General features: G+C 49.9%; 1 long non-coding RNA gene and 1 pseudogene across 1 annotated transcript; both read left to right on the forward strand.

The window, feature by feature from the left end:
- The first annotated feature begins 1,458 nt into the window (after positions 1-1,458).
- On the forward strand, positions 1,459-5,427 carry LOC124682657. The gene is made up of 4 exons (XR_006996362.1): positions 1,459-1,622; positions 3,395-3,449; positions 3,563-3,631; positions 4,982-5,427. It is a non-coding gene; the product is annotated as an uncharacterized LOC124682657 (long non-coding RNA).
- A 2,869-nt stretch (positions 5,428-8,296) lies between these two features.
- On the forward strand, positions 8,297-10,778 carry LOC124653074 (annotated as a pseudogene).
- Positions 10,779-12,220: the final 1,442 nt, after the last annotated feature.

Here is a 12,220-nt window from a genome sequence, read left to right on the forward strand (position 1 = left end):
TCGTTTCAGGATGAGCAGAAAGCTATTTCCGCAAATTGTGTATGCCATCCGCCACTTTGATCCCTACTTCGGATGCAAGGCGGATTGCACCTGGTTTGGTTGGATTTTCGTCACCGCGAAGTGCACAGTGGCTATGAGGATGCCGGCGTATGGAGCTCCCGGTGATACCGCAGATGACTATCTTCGGATGGCGGAGTCCACCGCCCTTGATTGTTTCTACCGGTTCTGCAGGGCCGTCATAGCAGTGTTCGGGGACTATTACTTGAGATCACCCACCGTCGAAGACACTCAGAGGATCCTTGCAACAAATGAAGCTAGAGGTTTTCCAGGGATGCTTGGAAGCATTGATCGCATGCATTGGCAATGGAAGAACTGTCCGTTTGCGTGGCGGGGAATGTACAAGGGTCACAAAAAGGCTGCATCGTGATACTTGAAGCAGTGGCTACCCATGATCTTTGGATTTGGCACTCTTTCTTTGGTATGCCTGGATCCAACAATGACATCAACGTCCTAAACTGCTCCCGGTCTTTTCCAAGCTTGTTGAGGGTCATGCTCCCTCGGTGGACTATGTGATCAATGGTCGGCACTACAACAAAGGATACTACCTTGCGGACGGTATCTATCCAAAGTGGGCAACATTTGTGAAGACGATCTCCAACCCTAGCACCCCCAAACTTTGCGAGTTTGTCAAGAAACAAGAAGCTTGCCGAAAAGACGTCGAGCGAGCATTTGGTGTCCTACAGCAGAGATTTGCGTCGTCCGGTTCCCCGCTATGACTTGGTCCAAAGATCGGATGTGGGAGGTGATGAACTGCTGTGTGTGCCTACACAACATGATTATTGAAGATGAGCGAAAGCATCCGGTTCCTCCGGCTGAGCAAGAAGCACCATATGAGAGAGATGGTCCTCTTGCACAGCATAATCACCAGTGCCTCCATCATGGGCCGCCTTCATTGCTATGCGCCAGGAGATTCGAGACTCTACAATGCACCAGCTGCTGCAAGATGATCCGGTGGAGCACATATGGAGGCTCCGAGGCAACGCCAACGCCGACGCCAACTAGTCTGTCTTAATTTGTTTGAAAAATTGTGAAATTTGTGTGCTTCATTTGTTTCAGCACTTGTTAAACATTGTACTCGTTATCGCCGAATTTGTTTCAGCAATTTTCGTCCTCTTGTTTGCCGAACTTGTTAAATTTTATGTTGAATTTGTTTGAAATATGTCAAATGGTCGAGGTTGGGGGTTTCCTGCCGGGGGGACGGCTGGAACTTCGGCGCTCCCCACGCCAAATCTTCATCCAATCCGGACGAAAATTTCGCCGGATTTGGGCGTGGGGAGCGCCAACGAGTGGGGATGCTCTTACCCCAGAGTGGGCCTCTTCTCTGCCCGTCTGTGAGCATGTCTTCTCTCCTTTTTTCTTTCTTTCTGCCTCTTTGTCTATTGTCTGGTCCCACTGGTCAGTGTTTCTTCTATTTTCTTTTTGCAATCTACTCGGCGTTTCATTCCAGATGAGGGAAGAGGGGAACGAGGCCGAGGCAGTTCCGCTTCAGAGAGGAGCTCAAGGCGGTCGGCGAGCTCACCGTCGCCACCGCCGTGTGTGTCTAGCCGGCGAAATATCTTCAGGTATTCTCGAATCAGAGATCTTCTTCTACCCTTATTTCTGCACGGACGGGTCACCAAAATCGGAATCGCGTTGTTAATTTTGCTTCTAGCTCGAGCGGCGATTTTGTTGGTCCCAGTGTTAGGGTTTTCCGATGCGAGCGAGCGTGTGAAATCTAAGTAATGGACTGTGCCCTTGCGCTTTAACTTGATGATTTGAGCCAAGTTGCAGCATCAGAGATCGGGAGAGGGGGCGCGTTGTCTCTGGCATGTGTCTGTAGACTAGTGTTGCGGTCAGTCCCTCATATTCATAATCTATGTGGTTGTTTGTATCTATAGAAATCCCGTGGGTTTTCTATGTGGTTTCTGTATGAAGTCCTTTGCCGCAAGTGTTGATGATTTTGGTTTGCTGATATGGGAGCATGTGCGAGAGAGAAAATCAGGGGCGGTTGGGTGCTGCTTTGCATTTGCTGTACCTGTACTCTATCGTACCATCGAGGTGCAGATGACAGCCTCGTAGAACTCAGATAATCCATGTCCTGAAGTATCTTGCAACGTGAGCTTTCCTAGACGTGTACTAATGGTAAATTGAATAGACCTACAATCTAGCTGAAAATTTAGTACACCACCTGCTCTGTTTATGTAGTAGTTTGTCTATTTTTCTGATTGAGAAGTGCATTCGGTTATCGTAGTGTCGCTCATGAACAAAAATGGATGGTTGGTACCTGATCCCAAGCTTTTGTTTTCTTCTGTGAGACTGATCCCAAGACTGATTGTCTTGTACCTTCTGTTAATGTTTGGTTCTTGCTGGCAATGCAAAACTTTACTAGCTAGCGAGATGTGTCATGTGTGTGTGTGTGTGTCACCAAAGTATAATATTAGCCAGCTCAGCCAGCTATAGAAGTACATAATTACTCTGATCAAGACAGTCTGATTGTGTATTACTGATTTACACTAACTTTGACTAGCCCTGTGGTCTTCAGGAAGTGGATGACTTCGTTGACTGAGAGCAACATCATACACCTCCTGTCAACAAAAGTAACTTGTCTGAAATAGTTCCATTGCTAAGTTTTGTCTTCCTAAAATGTAGGGATACAATGTGTTCTGAATCTGAATCGTTTCCAGTCGGATGTTCACATATGTTTTTGTGATGTAAAACAAATAGTAATAACTAACTGTTCTGAATGACTAACTAACAGATATGTATATGCTCTTGTGTCTTTTCTGAATATCTTCCAGTTTTTGCATTTGTTTTTTATTTGATTTGTATTAGAATCTGCATTTATAGCAATTGTGTGAGAATCTGCATCTGAAGTGTGTCAATACCCATGATTTGGGTTGTCAAGTAATATGTCAATGATCATGTCTAATGAGAAGTTATCAAACTTGTAACTAGCACCATCGAACCTTTTTTTAAGTAGTGATCCCAGCAGTAGAAACTAGCAGATTTTTTAACGTAGTGACACTGTACATGCCCTTACAAATCATACAGGACGCATGTAGCTATTGTCACTTCCGTGTAAATTAACTGAATATTTTGTGAGAGTGCCATCTGTTTTCATTTTGACTAGATGTGGCTAATATTCTATTTCCCAGCTATAGTATATTAATTTTTCGGTCCTAGCTTTTATGTGATGATCGGTTTCACAGATTTAGATAGGCTATACTCTGGCTGATACCTTAAGACCCTTATCTTTTTATTATCTCTTTTGCTTTTCTACTTTCTATTTAATTACCATGTGGTTTGAAAAGTATGCACATGACCAAATTCGTGTTGTATTTCTGAATTGGACTAGAACAATGGGAAAAAAAATCCAGAAGAAGGGTGACACAGATTTCGGTAGCGATGAGGTAAGAATAATTTGTATAACTGTGATTCTTTTTTATTTTTTCCTCGCTGCCCGTTATTATATTTTGCATTTGTTTTTCTTCATGATTTTCTATACTTTTTCTTGACTACTCAGGATGGTTGTGACTCAAGAGCAAGAACAATTGGCCTCCAAAAAATTGTCCTCGAGGCCGTGAGTTCAATTGTAAGATTACTCCACTTTTGTTTTCTGTTTTTGATTGTTCATCTGTTGGTCAAAGTAGATATATGAAAATAACAAATTAATTAACCTTATTCGTGTTCATTTAACCTTGTTCAGATAAGTGCAACTCAGACCAAGGTTGCACTTGTCTTAGAGAAACGTGCAACTCGACCCGGGTTGTACCTTTAGAAACGTCCAACTGCGTTTCTCGACATAGTTGCAACTCATGTCTAGTTTCACCTTTCTTCGAGTTACATGGTAACTCGAGTAACATCTTTCTTTTAGATAAGTGCAACTTGACCCGGGTTGCACTTATCTTTGAGAAACGTGCAACTCGACCCGGGTTGCACCTTTCTTCGAGAAACGTGCAACTTGTGTCGATTCTCGAGTAGTTGCAACTCATGTCTAGTTTCACCTTTCTTCGAGTTACGTGAAACTCGGATCGAGTTACATCATTCTTTGAGATAAGTGAAACTCGACCAGGGTTTGCACTTATCTTCGAAACGTGCAACTCGATCCAGGTTGCACCTTTCTCCGAGAAAATGTCTAGTTGCACATTTCTTTGAGAAACGTGCAACTACGTTTCTCAATATAGTTGCAACACATGTCTAGTATCACCTTTCTTCGAGTTACATGGTAACTCGAGTAACATCTTTCTTTGAGATAAGTGGAACTTGACCCGGTTGCACTTATCTTCGAGAAACGTGCAACTCGACTCGGGTTTCACCTTTCTTCGAGAAACATGCAACTTGTGTCGATTTGTACGTTTCTCGAGTAGTTGCAACTCATGTCTAGTTTCACTTTTTTCGAGTTACGTGAAACTCGTGTCGAGTTACATCATTCTTTGACATAAGTGAAACTCGACCAGGGTTGCACTTATCTTCGAGAAATGTGCAACTTGACCTGGGTTGCACCTTTTATTCGAGAAACGTGCAACTCAACCCGGGTTGCACTTATCTTCAAGGAACGTGCAACTCGACTCGGGTTGCACCTTTTATTCAAGAAATGTGCAACTCGACCCGGGTTGCACCTTTCTTTGAGGAAAACATGCAACTTATGTCGATTTGTACATTTCTTTGAGGAACTTATGTCTAATTTCACCTTTTTTCGAGTAACGTGCAACTCGTGTCGAGTTGCATCTTTCTTCGAGATAAGTGCAACTCAACCTAGGTTGCACTTATATTCAAGAAACATGCAACTCGATCCGGGTTACCTTAGGGTTTTGGGGTAATCTTCAACTGATTTTTGATAGGCTTTAGTATGCTCTATTCTCCCCATGGCCACCAAGGTGCGGACGGGAGTTGGTGAAGATGGACGAACTGATCTCTCCTATGTATATTTTCTTTCTTGCAGAAGGGGTTTCGTCTGAGAGTTGCTGGTCAGCTCACAAAAGCCCAGCACTAAATATGTCAGAAACATAACGAGCCAACAGAAAGACACATACCATGTCCATGGGCCAGACTGTGGCGACAAAAAGACAGAATGGGCAAGACAGAAGATAGAAGGGACATAAACATACGAGGAGGACCTGATGAGATCAACGGCTGAGGTCGTCGACTGAGACTTAAGCTTTTCTCAGTCAACTGTGACCCAGGCAGACCCTTACTTTTTCTATGCCTTTTGAACAAGTTTTAGCATATGGCCCCACAGAAACTAGCTAAAAGTATCAGGTCCATTTATCAGTTCCCCTGCCACGGCAGTATTTCCTCTACAGATATATGTGCAACTTTATGTATTTATAATAATCTCAGGTTCGTGCATGTATATTTACAGAATTACTATTCTTCTATTTTTTTAAATGGGGGGCGCGACAACGTGCTATCATGGTCTAGTCAGCTAAGGGTGACATATGGTGTTCAACAAACTAGGATTCTGGAAGCCATTGTAATCCTGAACTTATAGCTATCGGGTTATGTGGTTGCGTGTGTCCTCTTCAGCAAGCTGCACGATGCCAGGTGGCAAATTGTACAGTCTTATTAGAACGGGGACGAGGGTTATGTTTACTTGAAGATGCCCAACCAAGATCTTGTGAGGTTCCATGCAAATATGTATGAGTGGGATTGAGCATGTGTCTGCTTCTGCATGGTGCACACAATCTTACCGATTCTTCCTACAGAGTACAGACCCCATGGATAAACACCAGTCGTTTAAGATCGCTAGGATGATTGAAAAGGGGTCGTCTCTCTGGCGACTCCGGAGGCCACCCCGCCGCCACCAAAAAAACCCACCTCCACGACGCCCTGCTCACCCCGCCGCCGTCGGAGGAGGCGGACGGCGACGGTGGGGTGCCCCTTCTTTTTTAGCCTACTTCTTTGCTCCCAATTTACTTTCCTGCCGCCGTTGGGTTCGATCCGATCTGGACGCGCATCAGCCACATCGCGCGAGTCCGCCGTCTAGCGTCGGCCCGAAGGTACTCGTCGTGTTGTTGTCGTCCGCATCTAGACGCGGCCGTCCGCGCGCCTGCGCTCCCTGCTGCGCGACTTAGACTCCACCGCCTTCCTCCAAAAGTATGGATGCGGTTGTCCGTGTGCGCTGTGTGATCTGCCCTACGCCCAGCATGATGACACCGCTGTGGGCAGCTGAGGGCAGGCAGATCCCTGCAGGAGATGACGCCCAGGGCGTGTTGTTGGTATCGCTTCGCCCACTGCTTCAGCTAGATACTTGCACAACAATTTGCCTAAGTGGCGTGTGTGCTTGGATCTACAGGCACCGGGTCAACCACTGTGGTAGACAGAGTGATGCCTACTCTGTTTTTGTCACGGGAGTGTCGTCGTCAATGGCAATGGCGATGTGTTGATCCATGTTCCTATGGCGAACAGCAATCAGGGTGGTTGTCTTGTTCTTTTTTTCGAAGATGAAGAACTTTCGGATGCCGGTCATTCTTTATCTAGCCGGAGTGATGAGTTTCGGAAGGCTCCGACGGCGAATGGAACAGTGCATCTTTTGCCTGGAGTTTGCTGGATCAGGTGGTATTTGATCGCGCGCACCCATGCTTTTATTCCGACCGTTTGGTTCTGGAGGGAGCGGCGCGAAGCTCTGTTCTGTGTCCACATCAAGTGACGTTTTGATCCATGGTGAAGTCAGAAGAAGAGAATATCACGAAGGCCGGATTGGACGACTAGCTAAAGGAGTTTCAAGTCTCCGCGATGTTGAGGGGCTGACTTGGTGTTCCGGGCTTCGCAACAGTAGTATGAAAGTGGGGCGGCAGCACAGGTGAAGTTCAGAGTCCTACCATTCAGGGTGAAAACTCAAGGTCTGGCCTTAACTGGTTGTGTCTGGCAATGACCTTGTTGGAGGCATTGTTTTGAGAGCGGGGACTATCTTCAGGGTGAAAACCTAAGATCTTTGGCCGGGCGACGATGGCGCTGGTGCACCGTTCCCTTCTTGGAGGCGTCGCTTTTGAAGAGTCTGTATTTCAGGTGTTGTCTTGGTGGTGGATATATTGTTGTTGCTAGACCTAGGATATTGTAGCGGGACTTCTGTTTTTTTTTCTTTTGTTTTTTCCTTTTTGGCTGTGTGCATCCGTACTGCCATTAGGGTGTTGCGTTGTTGCAGAGGCTGGGTGTAATTGGTATCTTTCGATATTAATATATTCCTTTTATCGAAAAAAAGCTAGGATGATTAGATTTCAGTCATATCCTTACGAGAAGTAAGTTTATTTTATTTGTTCAGTGGAAACTATTTGTTCGAAGCGCTTGACTATTGTACTATTGTGTAGACCTATATTTGTTTGATGGAATCTATTTGTTTTAAGTGTGAAACTATTGTTGTCATACCTATATAATATATTTCGGGTGCTTATTTAATATTATGTGATTATCTTTATTAAGTTTGAAACTATTTATATACCGTGAAGTGATTTGTTCCATCCTGATGACTTTGACCTTCGTATCACATTCGGTTGTTTTGGAATAACTGTTTCCTATCTTCAGAAACCGTCTTGCTCGGGTCGCCACTCTCCGGCTGGCGCAAGCCTCATTTGTCACGCTTAATTTTCTTAACCGTAGGCCGTGTTGCTGATGTTTCTATAGGGATGTTCTTAGGGTTGCTATGTACAAGCTCACAAAGCATAAATGACAAAGAGTATCGCCGGTGCTTGTAGTGCTCCCAATATATCTCCCATCAGTGGGTCTGAAGCTCTGAGCTGTCTCCTTGCAGGGCTCAGATCGAGGCCTCGGGAAGTTGCAGCCTAGAGAAATTGATCCTTCACCGACAAGAACGAAGCCAGCACAAACGAGAACAAAACGGTCGCAAAGCGTATGCAAACTAGTGTTTTTTTTTTTTTGGAGGGAAACTAGTGTTGGGCTAACGTAACCGACCCGGTAACCCGCTCGAACAAGGGCGAAATAGAGACCGGTGGAACCGACTTATTCTCAAAAAGGGGAAAAAAAAAAGGAACCGACTCTTGAGTTCGGATCGGAATCCGCCACGGACACGTATACCGCCGGCAGCCGGCAGATTCCGTACCGGCCCCGTCAGCGGACGCTAGCTAGTACGTACTATATATTCACCGCGCCGGGACATCTCCAAATCACGTAGTAGCGCTCTCCATGCAAAACACCTAGACGGCCGACGATTCCAGCAAAGCGCAGAAGCCCGATTCGATCGAGTCGATCTTTTAGATCGGCAGAAACTTGATCGATCGAGGCAATCCTGCTGCTACGCACCATGGATCTTGATCAAGAGGTCTCCGCCAAGCGGGACTACAGCACGGCGATCCTGGAGCCCAGCAAGAAGAGGTCGCCGAACCGCCTCGTCGTGGACGACGCCGAGGGCGGCGTGGCCGTCGACAGCTCGGCGGTGGCGCTGAGCCTCGCCACCATGGAGGCGCTCAACCTGTTCGAGGGCGACGCGGTGACGCTCCGCGGCAAGCGCAGGCGCGAGACGGTGTGCTACGCGAGGAAGGACGACACGTGCCCGGACGGCATGGCGCGGCTCAACCGCGTCGTCCGCGGCAACCTCCGGCTGCACCTCAGCGACCTCGTCACCGTCAACCCCTGCGCCAACATCAAGCAGGCCACCAAGATCGCCTGCAGCCCGTTCGAGGACTCCGTCGAAGGCATCAGCGGCAACCTGTTCGAAGCCTACCTGATACGTAAGTATATACACTACCACCGATAGATTAATTACTTGATCTTTGATTCGTAATTTGCTTAATTCGTTCTGACATGATCGATCGATGCAGCCTACTTCAAGGGCCAGCTGCGGCCGGTGCGCAAGGGCGATCGCTTCAAGGTGCACGGCCACTTGCACGCCGTGGAGTTCAAAATCGTCGACACGGCCCCCGACGAGTTCGTCATCGTCACGGACCAGACGGAGATGTACCTCCAGGACCCCCTCAGGCGGGAGGAGGAGGAGAGGCTCGACGGCCCGGGCTACGACGACGTCGGCGGCGTCCGCAAGCAGCTCGCGCAGATCCGCGAGATGGTCGAGCTGCCGCTGCGCCACCCCAAGCTGTTCCACACGCTCGGCGTCAAGCCCCCCAAGGGGATCCTGCTCTACGGCCCGCCCGGCACCGGCAAGACGCTGCTCGCGCGCGCCATCGCCTCCGAGTCCGGCGCCCACTTCCTCGTCGTCAACGGGCCGGAGATCATGTCCGCCATGGCCGGCCAGAGCGAGGCCAACCTGCGCAAGGTTTTCGAGGAGGCCGAGGCCAAGTCGCCGTCCATCATCTTCATGGACGAGATCGACGCCATCGCGCCCAACCGCGAGAAGACGCACGGCGAGGTGGAGCGCCGCATCGTGTCGCAGCTGCTCACGCTCATGGACGGCCTCCGCCAGCGCGCGCAGGTCATGGTCATCGGCGCCACCAACCGCCCCAACAGCCTCGACCCGGCGCTCCGCCGCTTCGGCCGCTTTGACAAGGAGATTGACATCGGCGTGCCCGACGAGGTCGGCCGCCTCGAGATTCTCCGCATCCACTCCAAGAACATGCCCCTCGCGGATGACGTCGACCTCGAGCGCATCGGCAAGGACACGCACGGCTTCGTCGGCGCCGACCTCGCGGCGCTCTGCTCCGAGGCTGCCTTCCAGTGCATCCGCCAGAAGATGGACGTGATCGATCTTGAGGACGACACCATCGACGTGGAGGTGCTCAACTCCATGTCCATCACCATGGGCGACCTCAAGCACGCCATGGAGGTGACCAAGCCCTCGGCGCTACGCGAGACCGGCCTGGTGGAGGTCCCCAAGGTGACGTGGGAGGACGTGGGCGGCCTGGAGGACGTCAAGCTGGAGCTCCAGGAGACGGTGCAGTACCCGGTGGAGCACCCGGAGATGTTCGAGATGTTCGGCATGGAGCCGTCAAAGGGCGTGCTCTTCTACGGCCCGCCGGGCTGCGGCAAGACGCTTCTGGCCAAGGCCATCGCCAGGGAGTGCAATGCCAACTTCATCAGCGTCAAGGGGCCCGAGCTGCTCACCATGTGGTTCGGCGAGAGCGAGTCCAACGTCCGCGACCTGTTCGACAAGGCGCGCCAGGCGGCGCCCTGCGTCCTCTTCTTTGACGAGCTCGACTCGATCGCCGTCAAGCGCGGGAACAACGTCGGAGACGCAGGCGGCACGTCGGACCGGGTGCTGAACCAGCTGCTGACGGAGATGGACGGGATCAACGCCAAGAAGACGGTGTTCGTCATCGGGGCCACCAACAGGCCGGACATCATCGACCCGGCCCTGCTCCGGCCGGGGCGGCTCGACCAGCTCATCTACATCCCGCTCCCCGACGAGCCGTCGCGTTTGCAGATCTTCAAGTCGTGCCTGCGCCGGACCCCTCTCTCGCCGCGTCAACCTCCCGGACCTGGCCCGCTCCACGGCCGGGTACAGCGGCGCAGACATCACGGAGATATGCCAGCGCGCCTGCAAGCTCGCGATACGCGAGGTCATCCAGAAGAGCACCCTTGTTGGAAAGGCCCTCGCCATGGCCGACGCGGAGATGACCAGGAAGCACTTCTTGGGGGCTATGGAGCACGCCAGGCGGAGCGTCAGCGATCTAGACGTGCTGAAGTACGAGTACTTTGCTCAGAAGTTCAAGCAGGGTGGGAGCTTCGAAGAGCCGGTGCCACGGGCGCAGCAGGTGAAACCGCCGGAGGGGCATCTGGAGCTGAAGGCCGCGGCGGATGTCGACGCTACATTGGACGAGGAGTCGCTGTATTAATTTGCCAACTAGTAGTAGTAGGAGGTAGCTTTCTTGTCTAGTAGTAGTACTAATTTGCAAAATTTATGAGAATTTGCTTCACTGAGTAAGCTATATCGGCTTGTGTTGTGTGTACATATTGAAGTACTTTGGAGTTTGGAATTACTATCAAGAGTTTATTTACATATTGAAGTACTTTGGAGTTTGGAATTACTGGTTGCGATCTTCGAGCATTGAATTATCTGGTAACTTTATTTTTTTTGTACTGTAGTGATAGAGCAGGTTGTTGCAGCTGATGGCCATTTTTTAAAAAACCGACATGACCGAAGCACAACGACGCACAACATCAAACATTGACATCCAATGTCATTGATAACACGCCAACTGCTAGAAAGTTTCTCCAAAATAACCCACCGTGATTCTTTTGTGGAGTAACTTATAGTTTAGATAAGCATATGCTAACGATAAGTTATGGTATTATACGCAGAAATAATGTGATCGAAACAACTACAATCATGGTGAGGTTAAGTACCAACGTGTCTAGTGGACGAATTAATCAAGTCTCTTGAAATCCACACGCCTGATGATACCCCGGCAAAAATACAGTAGTGCCAAAATGGTCAAAACCTGAACTGGATGGATGAAAATAAATTGTGACGGTCCTCTGGATAGGGAAGGTGGAAGGGTGGGAGTAGGAGTGGTCGTGATTGTGCGAGACCATATGGGTGAGTTCGTAGTCGCTAAGAGCATCTTTAACAGAGCCCGTAAACGGACCAAAACCGAAAAATAATCGCTAGTTTACGGGTCCGGGCTGGAAATTGGCGTCGATCACTGATAGTGGCAAAACCGAAAAACTTTTTTCGGGCCGAGACCGAAAACTCAAAACGGCCTGTATTTGTAGGGGTCGATCGAGCGAACCGAACGCTCGATCCCTATCTAGGACGCGCTAGTTGCTAAAAAAAAATCTAGGGCGCGCTGAAGTTTCAGCTAACGAAACCGCTCGCTCCTTCCCCCACACTCCCCGCGCCGCCACCACACTCCGCCGCCGCCGCCCCGCCCGATTCGCCCGAGCCCCGCATCCCGGAGGTAGCGCCGGTCGCCCCGCACCCCACCCGCTGTTCCTCGCCCAACTCCGGCTGCCGCCCCCACCGCCGCCGCCGCCGCTCCGTCCGAATCGAGGATGAGCTCGGACGACGATTTCGATCTGTCGGATTCGTCGAGCTCCGATGATTCCGACCTCGAAGAGCTGCTCCAGGACGACGAGATGGAGGCCACCATGCTCCTCCTCTCCGTCAAGGACCTGGAGGACCGCGCGAAGCTGCTGAATCGGAGGCGCGGCTCCGTGTTTGGCCAGAACCACATCCAGCGGAATCGACTCCTCGACCACGAGCAGCTGATGGAGGACTACTTCGCTGAGGTACCTACCTATCCTACCCATCTGTTCCGTAGGAGGTATCGCATGC

The sequence above is a fragment of the Lolium rigidum genome, chromosome 1 (assembly GCF_022539505.1).
Source record: "Lolium rigidum isolate FL_2022 chromosome 1, APGP_CSIRO_Lrig_0.1, whole genome shotgun sequence".
Taxonomy (NCBI): domain Eukaryota; kingdom Viridiplantae; phylum Streptophyta; class Magnoliopsida; order Poales; family Poaceae; genus Lolium; species Lolium rigidum.